Source organism: Quercus suber, unplaced genomic scaffold (genome assembly GCF_002906115.3).
Source record: "Quercus suber isolate HL8 unplaced genomic scaffold, Cork oak 2.0 scaffold_344, whole genome shotgun sequence".
Classification (NCBI taxonomy): domain Eukaryota; kingdom Viridiplantae; phylum Streptophyta; class Magnoliopsida; order Fagales; family Fagaceae; genus Quercus; species Quercus suber.
Genome location: NW_027069796.1, coordinates 640038 through 656043, shown reverse-complemented (window position 1 = coordinate 656043; position 16006 = coordinate 640038). Strand labels below are relative to the sequence as shown.

Sequence of the window (16006 nt, the reverse complement as noted above, 5' to 3'; positions counted from 1 at the left end):
CAACTTGGTGTATGCAGTGTTTCTATTTTCCCATAAAAAAATAATATTAAAAAAAAAAAACCATAGTGTATACAGTGAACAATTATGGATATGATAATATATGAAATTTTGGGTGAACATGTATAGATAATAAATCGAATAAATATCATGGCTATCATAATAGACATGATTTTGGGTGCATATGACACTTTAGCCACTGCAATTGAGTGGACCTTTTCCTAACTCTTGAGGCATCCACAAGTAATGAAACTTGTACAAGAAGAGCTAGAAGGTGTAGTTGGAATGAAAAAAATGGTGGATGATATAGATATAGAAACTTTAACATACTTGGATGTGGTGGTGAATGAATGCTTAAAACTACATCTTGTTGCACCATTACTAGTCCCACATGAATCTATGGAGGACATTGAGATCAATGGATATTACGTATCCAAGAAATCAAGACTAATAGTAAATTTTTGGGTTATTGGACGAGATCCTGGTGCATGGTCAAATAATGTTGAAGAATTTTACCTTGAAAGGCTTATGAATAATAATATATATTTTAGGGGACATGATTTCCAACTCATCCCATTTGGGTCTGGTCATAGAGGTTGCCCTAGAATAAATTAGGCCTTACCGCTGTCAAATATGTTCTAGCTTAGTTATTGCATTACTTTCACTGGGTGCTCCCCCTTGACATATTGCCTAATGACTTAGACATGAGTGGTAAGTTTGGGCTAGCAATGCGGAAAGCCGAGCACTTGTCTACCATGCCAACTTATAACCTACTTGGTTAAATCTGTAAGAGAATTACGAAATAATCTTTAGGAAAATTTTACTTATTTAGTTTTGGTTTGCTCTTCTTGTTGATTGTAATATGTCCTCTCTCTCTCTCTGTACTTTAAAATTTAGATAGTTTATGTGGAAAAAAAAAGTATGTGTAGTATGTTGTGATTAGGGCTGTTCAGATCACCCGCCAACCCGCCCGTACCCGACCCACTACAACCCGATCTGACAGCTCCAGTGGTCGGTTTCGGTTTCCGATCTCCAAAAACCGATGCTGGCGGTTCGGTTTCGGTTCCCTTCCTTCAAAACCCATTCAACCCGACCCACCCGAAGAGAGAACGACGAGTTGCGATTTCATGCTTTTCGAGTAGTTTTCCAGCAACGATTTGGCAGATTTCGATGACTAAAACACTAGATCCGACGATTCTCGGCACGATTTGGGGGAAAAAGCATCGGATTTGGCAAAATCTCTGCCAAATCCGGCTAGATCGCATCGGATCTTGGACTGATCGGAAGAGATTTCGCCGATTTTCTAGTTTTTTCATCCTCTCCGGTGGGTTTTGGCCTTACCCGACGGAAAACTAACCCGCAAAACCCGACCCTAAGACGGGTCGGTTGCGAGTCTGGCACCTCCCCACCCGATCTCCGGTGGGTCGGTTGCGGGTTGGGCACAAACCCGACCCGCCGGACCCATGGACAGCCCTAGTTGTGATCGATGAAGTATACAATAGAACGTTAAGAGTAAGCCATAGGATTCTTCCCACCTTTTGATTCATGTCACAATAGTGTTGCTCCAAAAAGGTATGAAGAGAGCTATTAGTATTATTAGACAAATCTTTGAGTGATAATGCTGTTTCAGTGGGAAATATATGTCTTAATTTAATGACTTCCATCTTAGAGTGGAGTCGCTGGTAGTGTGGTTCACGTAGAGTTTTTGGAGTTTTAAATCAAATTTGGTTAAAAAATCAAATAAATAAACAAATAAAATAATGATGTGGAAATTGTGAAATATTCAAAACTTATGTGGCAAGCTTTCAGGAAATCAACAAAAAGTCAGATGTTTTGATTTTATAATATAATAGATAAGTGTCAAAATTAATTTTTTGTGATTTGTGACAAGTAAAAATTTATAGTATATCTAGTATTAGCTTTTATTTTTTAAATATTTTATAAAAAAATATAATTTTTATTAGTTAATATTTTGAATTTAATTAATATATCTTTATTTTTTAAAATTTGGGAATTGGGAGCTTGGACCTTAAGCGATTGCCTAAAACTCAGTTAATGGTTGAGCCAGCTCTAAACATACAAATGTGGATTTTATAGTTTATGTAGATGAGTGTCAAAATTAATTTTCTATGATTTGTGACATGTCAAAATTTATAGTATTTTTAGCATTAGTTGTTAAGCATAGTTTTGTATGTTGTATCAGTTTGTTTGTTGGATTATAGGATGATTATATCAGTTTGTATGTTGGGTTATGTACGTTGGGTTATAGGATGGTTGTATCAATTTGTATGTTGGGTTATAGGATGGTTGTATGGTAGTAGCTGGTTTGTATGTTGGGTTATAAGATGGTTGTATGGTAGTAGCTGAAGAGTGTAGTACAAGTGCCTAGTGCCTGAGCGCCTAAGAGCATTCTTATCAAGAATGCTAAATATTTTAGCATTTTTCCATTTCAAAATCATATTTTATCAATTTTAACATATCACTTTACAATCCACTAAACATCAAAACTTCTATTATTTTATCACTTCATTTAAATATATATTTTTTATTCTTCTTTATGTTTTCTTTATTCTTTCTTTTTATGTTTTCAAATAACTACCATTAAACAAATATTAAAAAAAATTTATTTATTTATTTTTTTACAATCTTGCTATAGTGGGCTGTTAGACATAGCAGTCCACTGTAGCTAGATTGCAAAATAAATAAGATTTGAGAGTGTTGATGGAGTATGCTTTTTAGTATTTATAGCATTTTGTATGTTAAATTTTAGCATTTATAGCATTTGCCCTTTTTGATAAGAATGCTCTAAGTGTACATATGAGAGCATTAGCATTGGGGAATGCAAATGCCAAATGTAAGGAGAATTTGTCATTTGCAGCCCCAAAATGTCTTGCAACAGAGAACTCTAAACTCAGGTATTGTAAAAAAAAAATATATATATATATATATATATATATATATTTTATGATGCCTTTTTCCTACGAAATTTCTCTCTCATCTCTCTCATTTTTGCTGTTCTCTTCTCTCTCTTCCTTCTCTGTTTCTCCATCTGCTTTCTCCTCTCTTCAGACCTAAACACCATCACACACCATCCTTCATCGCTGAAGTTTCACCAAGCCTTTCACCCATCTCCATTGCTGAAGCTTCACACGGCCTCTCTCTCATCTCTCATTGCACTGTAGCTCAATCGATTCACCCTCACCCATCTCCATCGTTGAAGCTTCACACGGCCTCTCTCTCATCTCTCATCGCACTGTAGTTCAACTGATCGGTGGGTTTGGATTGGTTGATTGGTGGGTTGGGATTGGTTGATGGTGGGTTCGAAACGATGGATCTGTTGATTGGTGGGTGGATCGGTTGGGTTGATCATCGGTAGCTCCGATGGTGGCTTCGGTGATGATTTTTTTTGAATGGGTTTGCTCTAGTGGCGTGGGTTTCTGATCGGTAGCTTGGGTTTGCTGATCGACGGCCTGAGTTTTAAATCAGCGGCGTGGGTTTCTGATCGATGGCTTGGGTTTGCTAATCAGCGGCTTGGGTGGTGGGTGTGGTGGCCGTTGTTGGCTCCAATTGGTTTGATGGTTTGTGTGTGTGTGGCTCTGTTGATGGTTTGATGGTTTGCGTTTGTGGGTGTGTGGCTTTGTTGATGGTTTGTGTGTGTGTGTGACTCTATGTGTGTGGTGATGTGTTTGGATAGGTTGATTGGTGTGTCATAAGTCTCTCTGTGCGTGGGGGGCTTTGTGTGTTGAACAGGTGCTAGAGCTTGAAGGAGAAAGAGAGGAAAAAAAAAATGATTGTTGGAAAGCCTAGGAAAATGTGACGAATCATGAAGTCTGAAAAAAAGTGACCGTTGGAAAGAAATAATAAAGAAAGATTAAAAAATAATATTTTAATAAAAATAGAGTTTTGGGATGCTGGAGGTATTGTAAAATGGTATGGTATAATGATAAAGTAACTTTTTGGAATGGTAAAATATAGTAGAATTGGAATTTTCCAATGCTAATGCTCCGAGGCTTGCATATTAGTGTTGTAGGGTATATGACTTGGTTAGTGACTGTGCAAGGGCAGTTAGAGTTAGTTATAGACTAGTGGGTTGGTGATAGCTGTGAGGTGTAACTGTGAGGTGTGGTTTAAGAGACCAAGGGGCAAGGGGTGGTACATGGGTTAATGAAGCAAAGTGTAAATTTGAAATACAATTTCTTCTTTCTTCTCTCTCCGTTCTTTTCTTCTTCTTTCTCTGTTCTTTTCTTTTTCTTTCTCTGTTCCTTTTTTCAAAATTCTTGGAGGCCTAGCTGACCTTGAATCCAGCTATACAATCAAACCATAGATTTCAATCCTAACATTAGCTTTCATTTTAAAAAAAAATTATAAAAAAAATAATTTTAATAGTTAATATTTTGAATTTAACTAATATATCTTTATTTTTTAAAATTTGGAAATCTGGAGCTTGGACCTTAGGCTATTGCGCAATGGTTGGGCCAGCTTGGAATATACAAATGTGACTTTTTAAATTTTAGATTATTTGTTTCTTCTTTTTGGGATGTCTTTTTTTTTTTTAGAAACAAGCACATAAACGTACAGGGAAGAGGAAACTGAGTTTTAATACAACAACACACAATAAAAGTCAATTCAAAAGCCATGAAAACTGGGACATGTAATGCATCTTTTGCTTTTTATTTATTTTTATAAGTGATAGCTATCCTAGAGGGGGAGGAGAGATTTCAGATTTGGCTTTAAATAGTGGCAGTGTCTGGAAATATTTGCGGGGGGCAAACTAAAAATAACCAAATTCTCAAGTAATAAAAAAAAAATTATGACACAAAACAAGTACTTTATTTTATAAATTAAAAACTTAATATAGTTCAACAATCACTTAAAAATTCATTTGTTAATCTTGTATTTTATTTTTATATGGCCTAGTTTTGAGATCACTCGATAGATATCATTGAATTGATTAAAATAATACTCTTGCATTGGTGGTCTTTCTAGAATCTCATTCTAAGAAAGCAATACTTATTTGTTGAAGTTCACATCTTTGAGCCTTTTCAGGGGGTTCAACATTTAGAACAAAATATTAAGCAATAGTTTCAAAGTTGTGAATGTTTTTCTCTCTTAAAATATACATCAATTACAAATCATATTCGCATAATTATCCAAATGAGTAAAACTGTGTAAAACAGTTTGGGTGTAACAAGTTAAACCCATATATCTTATTATATATTAGGGCAAATTATAACTAGTCCAGCTGTAGTTAGGTTGAAATTTAAGTTGCGTACTTGTGGTTTGAAATTTAACACTTTACCCACCTGAAGTTAGCTTAGTTACAATCAGTTTGTTTAGGCAAAAGTATTTTCTAGAAAATGAGTCATTTTCTAAAAAGTATTTTTCGTAAAATTATTTCATTTGCCTATATTTGATAATTACCTTAAATGAGTTGAAAAACAATTTTTTAACTTCTCTTATTTAGCTTGCTATGAGATAGAGTTGTTTTCCAAAAAATATTGATGAAAACAAATCTTTAAAAATAAGCCATACTTTTTCTATTGACCAAATATAGTTTTCCTTTGACTTATTATTTTTTTTTTAATACTACTAAATACTGGAAAATACAGAAAACTATCTTTACAGAAGATTTCCCATCAAAACAAGCAGAGCATTAAAGTTCCGTAACCCACATCTGTTAAAATATGGCTAAATATATAATTTTGCTATACTTTTATGTCTCTCTCTTCCAAAAACACAAAAAACATAAAAATATAATATTAAATAAGATAAAAAAATAATTCATAACACTTGCATTATGAGCTTTCGAACAATAGGTATGCAACTTAAATTTTGGTCGAATCTCAGGTAGATAAAGTGTGCGTTTGGCTTCAACTTAAAAAGGCCAGCTTATTTTATTATTTAGCTTATTTTTACTACTATTCATGGGCACCCTTGCAATTTTTGGTACTATTCATGGGTCCCAATGTACTATTTCAGCTATTTTTTACCTTTATCTACAGTACTTTCAGCAAAAAGTTTTCAGTTTCAGCAAAATAAGCGAATTCCAAACAAACTCTTAGTGTGTGTATGGATATCACTTATTTTGCTAAAAACTGAAAACTTATTTCTGAAAACATTGTAGCAAAATATTTTTTATTGCTCAAATTTACTGTTCACCTGCAATTTGCACTTGGTTGGTCCATGATCAGTGCCATGGACCAACCAAAAAATGCAACTTACTCTAAATGCAAACGCAAAAAGCCTTACCCAAACGGAGCTTTAGTGTGCGTTTGGCTCCAGCTTAAAAAGTCAGCTTATTTTATTATTCAGCTTATTTTTGCTACTATTCATGAGTCCCACTGCATATTTTAGTACTATTCATGAGTCCCACTATACTATTTCAGATAATTTTTATTTTTATCTACAGTGCTTTTAGTTTTAGCAAGAAGTTTTCAGTTTCAGCAAAATAAGAAGATCCCAAATGGACCCTTAATGTCAAATTTTAAATTACAAGTAGGTAACTTAAATTTTGATCAAACAACACCCAAATAATATGTAATTTGCACTCTATATTGTTCTTTTGTAAACTCAGCCACACTATTCTTATATATAATAATATATTACATAATAATAATAATAATATTATTATATATATAATTAAAGCTATCATCAACTACATAAATATCTATTCACTTTGATACAGCACTAAGAGCATTTTCATTGGCAATTGCAAATGGGAAATGTAGGGGAAAAGTTCAATCAAGGCACAAAAAGGTGTTGGCAATGGACTTGTAAAATGCTAGAATTGCAAATTATAATATATTTTAATTGATAAAGTGGAAGAGAGATGGGGGAGAAAAGAGAGGGAGAGTTATATTGGAATATATTATATTATTTTATTGTGTAATATATATTATTTTAATGAGTAGAATAGAAAAATAAAAATTGGAATGTTGGCTGTGTTATAAAATGGTATGGTATAATTAATAAAGTAGTTTTTTGAGATGGTAAAATTAGATAGGATACAATTTTCCATTGCGAATACTCTAAAAATAAACTTGATTTTTGACCACACATTGTAGTTAAGCAGGTTTAGAGCGTTCACAGTCCCCTGTAACTCACAAGTGAAAACAAATATTAGTTGTTTATTCTAATATCAAATAAAATAATATTTTCTCACTTACTTTTCCCTTTGGTGAAAATAGTCAAATACCACGTTTTGGCAAAATTTGTGGCAAACTAACATTGTTTTGGAAATATTTAGCAATTTACCACTTTTTTAGTACTCGAGTTTCACAAAATTAAGTTCTAAATAGTACTCGAGTTCAGTGAACTCGAGTTCCTAGGTAAGTCACTAGCGTGACACTGCTGACCTGGAATTTAAGGAATTAAAAAAACAATGTGGTACTTGATATTGTGAAAATCGAGTACTTCTTTATAGTACTCGAGCTTAACAAAGTTGAGTTCTTGTTTTTTTTTTTTTTTTTTTTTTTTAATTTTTTTATTTCTCACAAAACTTTTACTTATTTCATTTTCAACTGCTTGTGATCCTTGTGTCCACCAAACTAAGTACAGTGTCTGGACTTGAAAAAGTTTATGTGCAAGTAACTAGAGTTGCAGTTAGCTAAAGCACAAAGTAGTCTGGTAGTAACTATTCACTAAAGGTGCCCATGATATGTCAGGAAGTCAGTAAGATGCAAAATGGCCCTTACCCTAGATAACACCTAAACAAAGGATCGGAGGTCTCATTGAGTATATTGTTGAAAAGTGCTGCACAATAAAATGAGAAGAGTTGGTAATTTGATATGATTCTAAACAAAAAAATGATAAGAGTTGGTAATTTTATCTAATGTTCATAATCAGAGATCACCAAAGACACATATGGATAGTACATTTCAATTCATCACTGTTAGAAGCCATGACATGACTGCACTTAGTCCTCACTTTCTCTGGGATTTCACTTCTTGCTCACTGCCTGAATGGCCTCCCATTTTATTTCTTCATCTTTTCCTTCTTTTCTTCCTTTCACACTCTTGACATCAAATCACAATAAATGCAACTCACTTGCTTTGACTTTGCCTTAGCCACTTTCTTTTTCCTTCAGCTCTTCCTTAGGCCGTATAGCCTTAATGCATCAGCCCCTTTCTTTTCTTCTTTCTCCTTAGCGTGTCTAACACACCTAAGTCATTGCCCAAGAAGAAAATAGGCCGACTTTTATGGCTTGTCCAACCACCTCTTTAATGAGGTGTTTTATCAAGTGTGGGCTGGACCCATGGTGCTATGATGCACCCAACATGGTGGACACAATGATCACAAATAGTTGAAGATGAAATAAGAAAAAATTTTGTACGAAACAAAAAGTAAAAAAAAGAAAGAAAAAAAGAAAAGAAAAGAAAAACAAGGTACTCGACTTTGGTAAACTCGAGCACTATAAAGAAGTACTCGATTTCCGCAATATCGAGTACCATATTGTTTTTTTAATTTCTCAAATTCTAGGTCAGCAGTGTCACGCTGACTACTCACCTAGGAACTTGAGTTCATTGAACTCGAGTACTATTTAAAACTTGATTTTGTGAAACTCTAGTACTAAAAAAATGGTACATTGCTAGATATTTCCGAAACAGTGCTAATTTATCACAAATTTTGACAAAATGTGGTATTTAGCTATTTTCACATTTCCTTTTTCCTCTTTTTTTCTTTCACTCTCTGGTTCATGTGCTCACCTCTCTCTCTTTTCTATTTTCTTTCTCTCTCTTCTCTCACCTATTTCTCTATCTCTCCATCTCTAGTGGGTTTGGAGGTGGTAGTTGATTTTGGGGTTTTGGCTGTGGTGGAGATGGTGATTGATTTTGGGGGTTGTGGCTGTGAGTTTTGTGACTTGCTATGGGCTGAGCAATGGGCCAATAGAGTTTTTATTTTTGGGTTTTTTTTGGTACCTTCTTTTGTGTTTTTTTTGGGGAATTTCTTTTATTAGAACAGTCAAATATTTGAGGCTTTAATTCTAAAATTTGAAGTGAAGGTGACTGCCGACTGGCAAGATTTGGTTGACAATATGATGAGATTTTTTTTTTTTGGTTGAATTTGGCCACACAATTATTGTACCCATCCTAGTATTAATTTACTATTTATTTATTTATTTATTTATAATAAAACGTACATTAGCCATTTTCCAGTTCCCACTTTCACAAGAGTTTATAAATTATAATCCCCCCAAACATCTCTTCAGGTCCCATAAATTATAAATTTGTGGTTTGAGCTTTTGAAAAATGATGAGCATGAAGGAGAATGGATAGATTATCCCAAAGCAGAACATCTAAGATTTGGTTGTAAAATCACTTCAGCATGTCTTGTTGCTAAACTCAATTCCAAAAATGATGTCCGTACAGAAAAAATCTTTCACCATGCAGAGATACATTGGGTCACTAATCTAGATGATACTCTCCACACACATATGGACACCTCTTGGGTATCCTGTTATTGTGCTCTCACAATGACAGAATCCCTGAATAAGGGAACCTTATCTGAAATAGTATCAATTTGATCCAAAAGTTTGTAGACAACAGTGGCCACATGAAGATCATTAAAAAATGCCTAATCCTCTTAATCCTCTTATACAATATGATGATCCTTATTATCACAACCATGATCCAAATACAAATGTTGATGAAGAATGGTTCTAAACAAGTGATGGATGAAATTAGATCTCCCTATCATCCTTGTCTTCAGTAGTCAGACTTCTTTAATCCTTGGCAGAAGCATAGTGGGATAAGGATAGCTATGCAGTCAGGCCCTCTCATCCAGATTGACATTTGTCAACCAGTTCCAAGAACTGTCAGTCATGGCCCCTACTGCTCCGGGCATTTGACAAAATTGTCCCAGCCCCTACAGACCTTTGGAGAAGCTTATCATCTTCTGAATGTAAATTACCCCTGTAAGATATTACCTATAAATAGGACTCTTATATCTTCGTCTTGGGCAGAAGAGAGAAAATTCTTTGTGTCCCATACCTTTCCTCAACTCAATTCCCAAAGTGTCTCCATTGACATTAGCTATTTTCCTTCTACTATCCATCTGGACATTCATACGCATCCTATCACGGCCAAAGGACAACAAAAATCAGCCTAAACTCCCACCGGGCCCTCGTTCCTTACCAATCATTGGTAACCTTCACATGCTAGGTAGTCTCCCACACCGTGCTCTCCATTGCTTAGCCAAAATATATGGACCCATCATGTCATTACGGCTTGGCCATGTACCAACTATTGTGGTCTCATCTCCTCAAGCTGCTGAGCTATTTTTAAAGACCCATGACACCATTTTTGCTAGCCGACCTAAACTCCAAGTCTCAGAGTACTTGTCTTATGGTACCAAGGGCATGGCTTTCACCAAGTATGGTTCATATTGGCGCAACTTTAGGAAACTATGTACGTTGCAACTTCTTTGTGTTTCAAAAATAGGTTCATTTGCACCTGTGAGGAAGGCGGAGGTAGGATCACTAGTGCAGTCACTGAAAAAAGCCGCGCGCGGCGCATGAGGTCGTGGACCTTAGTGGGAAAGTGTGCGAACTTAATGAGGAAACTACATGTAGAATGATATTTAGGCGAAGTAGTGATGATAGATTCGACTTGAAAATGCTTATTGAGGAGAACTTGAGCTTGGCGGGGGCTTTCAATCTAGCTGATTATATGCCTTACCTTGGGGCACTTGATCTACAGGCATGTAAGTTTCTATCGATTCAACTTTATGACTTTATCCGAGTCTTATTAAATCTTTATGGTTAGCTAAAGTGACCTTCTTGGTATTTGGAGGAGGATTATGAAGTCTGGCTTGATTTGCTAGTGTCAGGACATATGTGTTTTCACTTGTTAAGAATATATGTCACTTATTTATGTAAATTGATGAAATTCTTTGAAAAAACGCACTCTACTTGTAATTGGGTAGTTCTAGGTATTTTTAATACTTCAAGAAACAAGGTTTCAAGGTTAAGTGTTGAAGTCATCAAGTCTGTCTAAGAAAAAGTAACTGAAGTACAAATTCATTAAAGCTCGATACCTACCTCGACACCTGTTATTTGTCGAGATTTATAATTTCAGATTTTCTGATCTGATTTTTTTGGGATCCGTGAATATGCTTTTGGGCATTCTTTTCTCCAAACCCTAAACATATAAAAAGATTGTTTTAAGAGCCGTCAAGTGGTACACAAGTTGCAAAAAGAATTGAGCAATCTTTGTTCAAGCAAATTGTGATTAAAAACGAAGTTCTTGACCTAGTTCATCTTCTTTGAAGAAGTTGCTGTGTATTTGCACCAAAGGGTTTTGTGACCAAGCATCTTCCTGATCTTCATCGTGTAGGATAAACTGAAGAACTTTGCAGCCAACCTCTCCTCTTTAGTTGGTGTTTTGAAGTCACGTACTGGGATCCGCGTATTGGTTAGTCACGTACTTAGGAGCCGTGCATCAAAGGTGGAAATTGTCACTACAGATCAAGTCCAATTGGGTATTGAGGTAAGGGTTCAACTGTAGGTTGGTAAGGTACTTGGGATTCTTTTACTTGTAACCGCTTGATTTAATAATAGTAGAGTTTCGAGAGTGGTAACCTGAAAATCACCCGATAGAGTTTTTGCCGCGAGGTTTTTCCCCATTCGTAAACAAATTACCGTGTTATTTAATTTTCGCTGCATATTTAGTTTTTGGTGATTTGTTTGTGCTTCCACGCAATTGCATGATAAATTGATTAATTAATAACTTGGCTAAGTAATTAATTGGTTTAATCACAAGGGGTCATTCAAATTGTGGCCTGTCAGCTAGCTCTTAATCTTTGTCCTCTTCCATATATAGCCAAATCCAAAATCCGATTGGTCTATTATTTATTTTTTGTTGGAAAAGTTAAAGGATGTGTTTAGCAAATAATTTTAGATTTTTTTTTATATATAGAAAAATGCAACTGACTCTTTTGACCGTGTTATATATATATATATATATATTTTAATATAAAAGTGATATAAATTTTTTTCTAAAATAATCAATTTACAGGAATATTTTTTTTATAAAAAATTATTCAGAAATACTTAAATATACCCCCAGATCTTGCATCTTGAACCTACTCCCTTGATGATATATTTTTCTATTTAAACTTTATGGTTGTGATAAAAGAAAAATAAGACATGTTTAAATCTAAGATTTCAAATCTCCGTAAAATCTTTGCATAACATGGCTACCTTGAAAATCACATTGCCAATATAATTCCCTTTTATTATTTCTAGTATGATATTGTTTTGTACCTTTCTCAACAATTCTTTTACTTTTTTTTTTTTTCTTCTTACATTAATTCCTTACACTTCGATAAGTAATAAACTAATCTTATCTTCTACCACCCTATTCCAATTCCACAAGACTACAATATTTGCAATTGACAAAGCATATATGCCCATAACTGGTTCAATAAATTTGGATCCTTTCACAAACTTGGACTTTAATGCCATGCATATTTATGAAGTAAACAATACCACACACTTCACACATGCTTTGTCACAATTGTTTTATTTGACATAATGTGCTTAGTAGTTCGTTATTATAATATAAACTCACATTTTTTTAATCACTCAATTTATCAATTAAGATAGTTGTGACAAAATTTATAGTATTCACATTATTGTGGAAAAAGTGATAATTCTTAGAAAAAAGAAAAAGAAAAATAAGTGATTATTCCAATTTCAAGCTGTATCATAAGATGAACATGATGTTTTCCTGCGTATTTTATATTTGAAAAATGCTAGATCATAACTATGTGTACAATTTTTTACACAATTTGCTATGTGATAAGTTGTGAGAAATGAAAAAATAATAATTATTTCATGTCAATCTATTCTTCTATCACTTACAATTGGTGAAGGGACGTGTTGCGGCAAAAATAATGTAGATAGTTGTAGTCTTTGCATTGTTCTTTATATTTCTACCTTTATTATTGTCTTAAAATGTGGTTGTATTCTTTCTAGAACACTACGCTATGATTATGAATGTTGCCTATGTAATGGCTAAAAGGATATAATCATCCATGTGATAAAGCATGGAACCTAATTATTATTATTATTTTATAAAAAATTTAGAAGCATGAAACCTAATTGGTTGGAGAAAATTTGGTTGGGTGAGGTGTCACCTAATTAACTTTATGAGTGATAAAGAATGAAATCTAATATGGGTGGGTGAGGTGTCACCTACTTATTGGTGGAGTGGATTTATTGTTGATAAGGTTTATGGGTTTAATATTACTTTTGTACTCAGTGAGTAAGTGGGTTTAATTTTTTTAAAGAGTACTTTTTTTTTTTAAATTGATTTTATTAGATTTTAGGTACAACTTATATACTGTACATTATATTTTCCAATTGAATTCACAGCCTTGGTTACATTAATTAATAATAATAATAAAAGCATAGTTTTTATCTTTACCAAGAAAAATTAAATTCAATATAAAAATAGAGATAGACTCCAAGATGGTTGTTTTATTTGTAGTTGCCAATTTTTTAAAAATAATATAATGTGGTACAATATAAACTTGATTATTGGGTTTCTCAAAAAAAAAAAAAAAAAAAGATTATTGGTATGCATTTGATTTTTTTTTTTTTTTTTGCATTATCATTTTGTACTCTGTCATGATGAAAAATTAAATAATTAATTACTATTATAAATAATTAAGGCACTAATAAAAATAATAACTAAGACAAACTATAATATTAATATTAATTTTATTATTAATAAGAAGATGAAACCATAATTATGAAAGAATTACCTAATATATAGTTTGTCTTTTTCAGTAATTTATACTTCAAACTGCAATTTTGGTAAATGCATTTTTAATAACTTTTACCAAACGTTCTACTTTTTAAAAAGTTCAATTTCATACTACACTTAATAAAATCACCATTTTTTCAAAACGCACAATTTCAAGAAGTCACTTTGATGCTTCATGCATCTGATGAAGAAATAAAAAAACTCAAATCCTCTCCCTAATTATTGAATTATTAAAAAAGATATAAGAACTGTGCGTAATGATTGATGACAAGGATTGCATTTTGCATGAATTACATGGATCTGGTTTACCATTTTCATGTTCATGTTCATGCTGGTTTCCCTTTGTATTGAATAATTCTTCATTTTTAAAAAATTCTAAACAAAAATTCAATTAAGGAATTGAGGTGAAAATTTGGTTACGTCTAGGTTTGAGTAACTGATGTAGCACCATTTACATGGATGTATAGTTACCACATCAATTTGTTTGGTATATTTTTAGTAAAATTTGTGAAATGGTATCGTTAGCATAGTGATTTTCAAGCTATTTATTTCTATCAGGGATTGACACGATGCATGAAGAAATGTAGCAAGGCTTTGGACATAGTCTTGGAGAATATCATCAAGGAGCATGAAAAAATTCCAAGTAGTGGTCAACAAGATCGTGAAACAGACTTTATGACACGCTGCTTTCTTTGATGAACCAACTCATGAATCCTCATGATGAGCAAGTATACATTATTGATCGAACAAATCTCAAGGCTATTATACTAGACATGATTTCAGGTGCATACGACACTTCAGTTGCTGCGATTGAGTGGACATTTTCTGAACTCTTGAGGTATCCACGAGTGATGAAACATGTGCAGGAGGAGCTAGAACGTGTGGTTGGAATGAATCGGAGGGTGGAGGAGACTGATTTGGAAAAATTAACATACTTGGATATGGTAGTGAAGGAAAGCTTAATGGCTTGTTTGGAAGTTTAGAGAGGGGGGAGAGTAGAGGGAAGTAGAGGGAAGGGGAGTAGTGGGGAGGAGAGTAGAGGAGAATGATTCACCTCCACCTTATTTGGATGTTTTTAAAATTAGTAAGGGGGAAGGGAGTAATTAGCCCTTCCCCTTGTGTAATTTTGTTAATATAATAAGGATAAATTAGATAATTTACTTGGTCAATAGTTTATGTACTCTACTCCCCCTCCAAATCTCTCCAATTTGGAGGAATTAAAATTGGGGGGTTAGAGGGAGTCCAAACCCCTCCAAACTCCTCCAAACCCCTCCCCCTCATTCTTTAAAAAACTTCCAAATAAGGTAATTGCATTACTCTCCCTCCCTCTACTCTACTCTCCCTCCTTTTTTAAACATCCAAACATGCCATAAGACTTCATTCTGTTGGACCATTACTAGTCTCACGTGAATCTATGGAGGACATTGAGGTCAATGGATATTATGTCCCCAAGAAATCATGAATAATAATAAATATTTGGGCTATTGGACGAGATTCTTGTGTGTGGTCTGATAATGTGGAAGAGTTTTACCCTGAAAGGTTCATAAATGGTAATATAGACCTCAAAGGACGTAACTTCCAGCTTATCCCATTTGGGTCTGGTCGCAGAGGGTGCCCCGGAATGCATCTAGGCCTTACAACCGTTAAATATTTTCTAGCTCAGTTACTACATTGCTTTCACTGGGTGCTCCCTAGTGGCATGTTGCCTAATGACTTGGAGATGAGTGAGAAGTTTGGGCTATCAATGCGAAGAGCCATGCACTTGTTTGCGATGCCAACTTATCGCCTACTTAGTTAAATTTATAAGAGAACTATGATATAATCTTTAAGAAGGTTTTACTTATTTAGATTTGTTGTGCACTTGGTTTCGTTATTCCATATGAACAGTTGAAAAAATTGTGGCACCAAATAAACCGAAGTTACCTTGAACAATATCATAACTTTCCTAGTTTTGGATTCAAATTTATTTTGTGCTCACAAAAATAGAATATTATAGGTTGGGAACTTTTGCACAATATTTTTATTTAAAATAGAGTTGGTAGATTGTTAAAATATTCGGTAGCGTGTGGTTTCCTAAAACATTCCTTCTTTGAAATCATATCTTCAATATTGATGCTTCTTTAAGAGATGTCTTCAATGTAACACAGTTTCAACATTACGGCTGAAATCGTGTCAAAAACAAAAAAAAATAAAAAACACTAACAAGCACAATGCTCTTATTAGTTTTAGCGGTTAGCAAT

General features: G+C 33.9%; 1 pseudogene; it reads left to right on the top strand.

The window, feature by feature from the left end:
- The first annotated feature begins 243 nt into the window (after positions 1 to 243).
- LOC112011115 (cytochrome P450 CYP736A12-like) lies at positions 244 to 15611 on the top strand (annotated as a pseudogene).
- Positions 15612 to 16006: the final 395 nt, after the last annotated feature.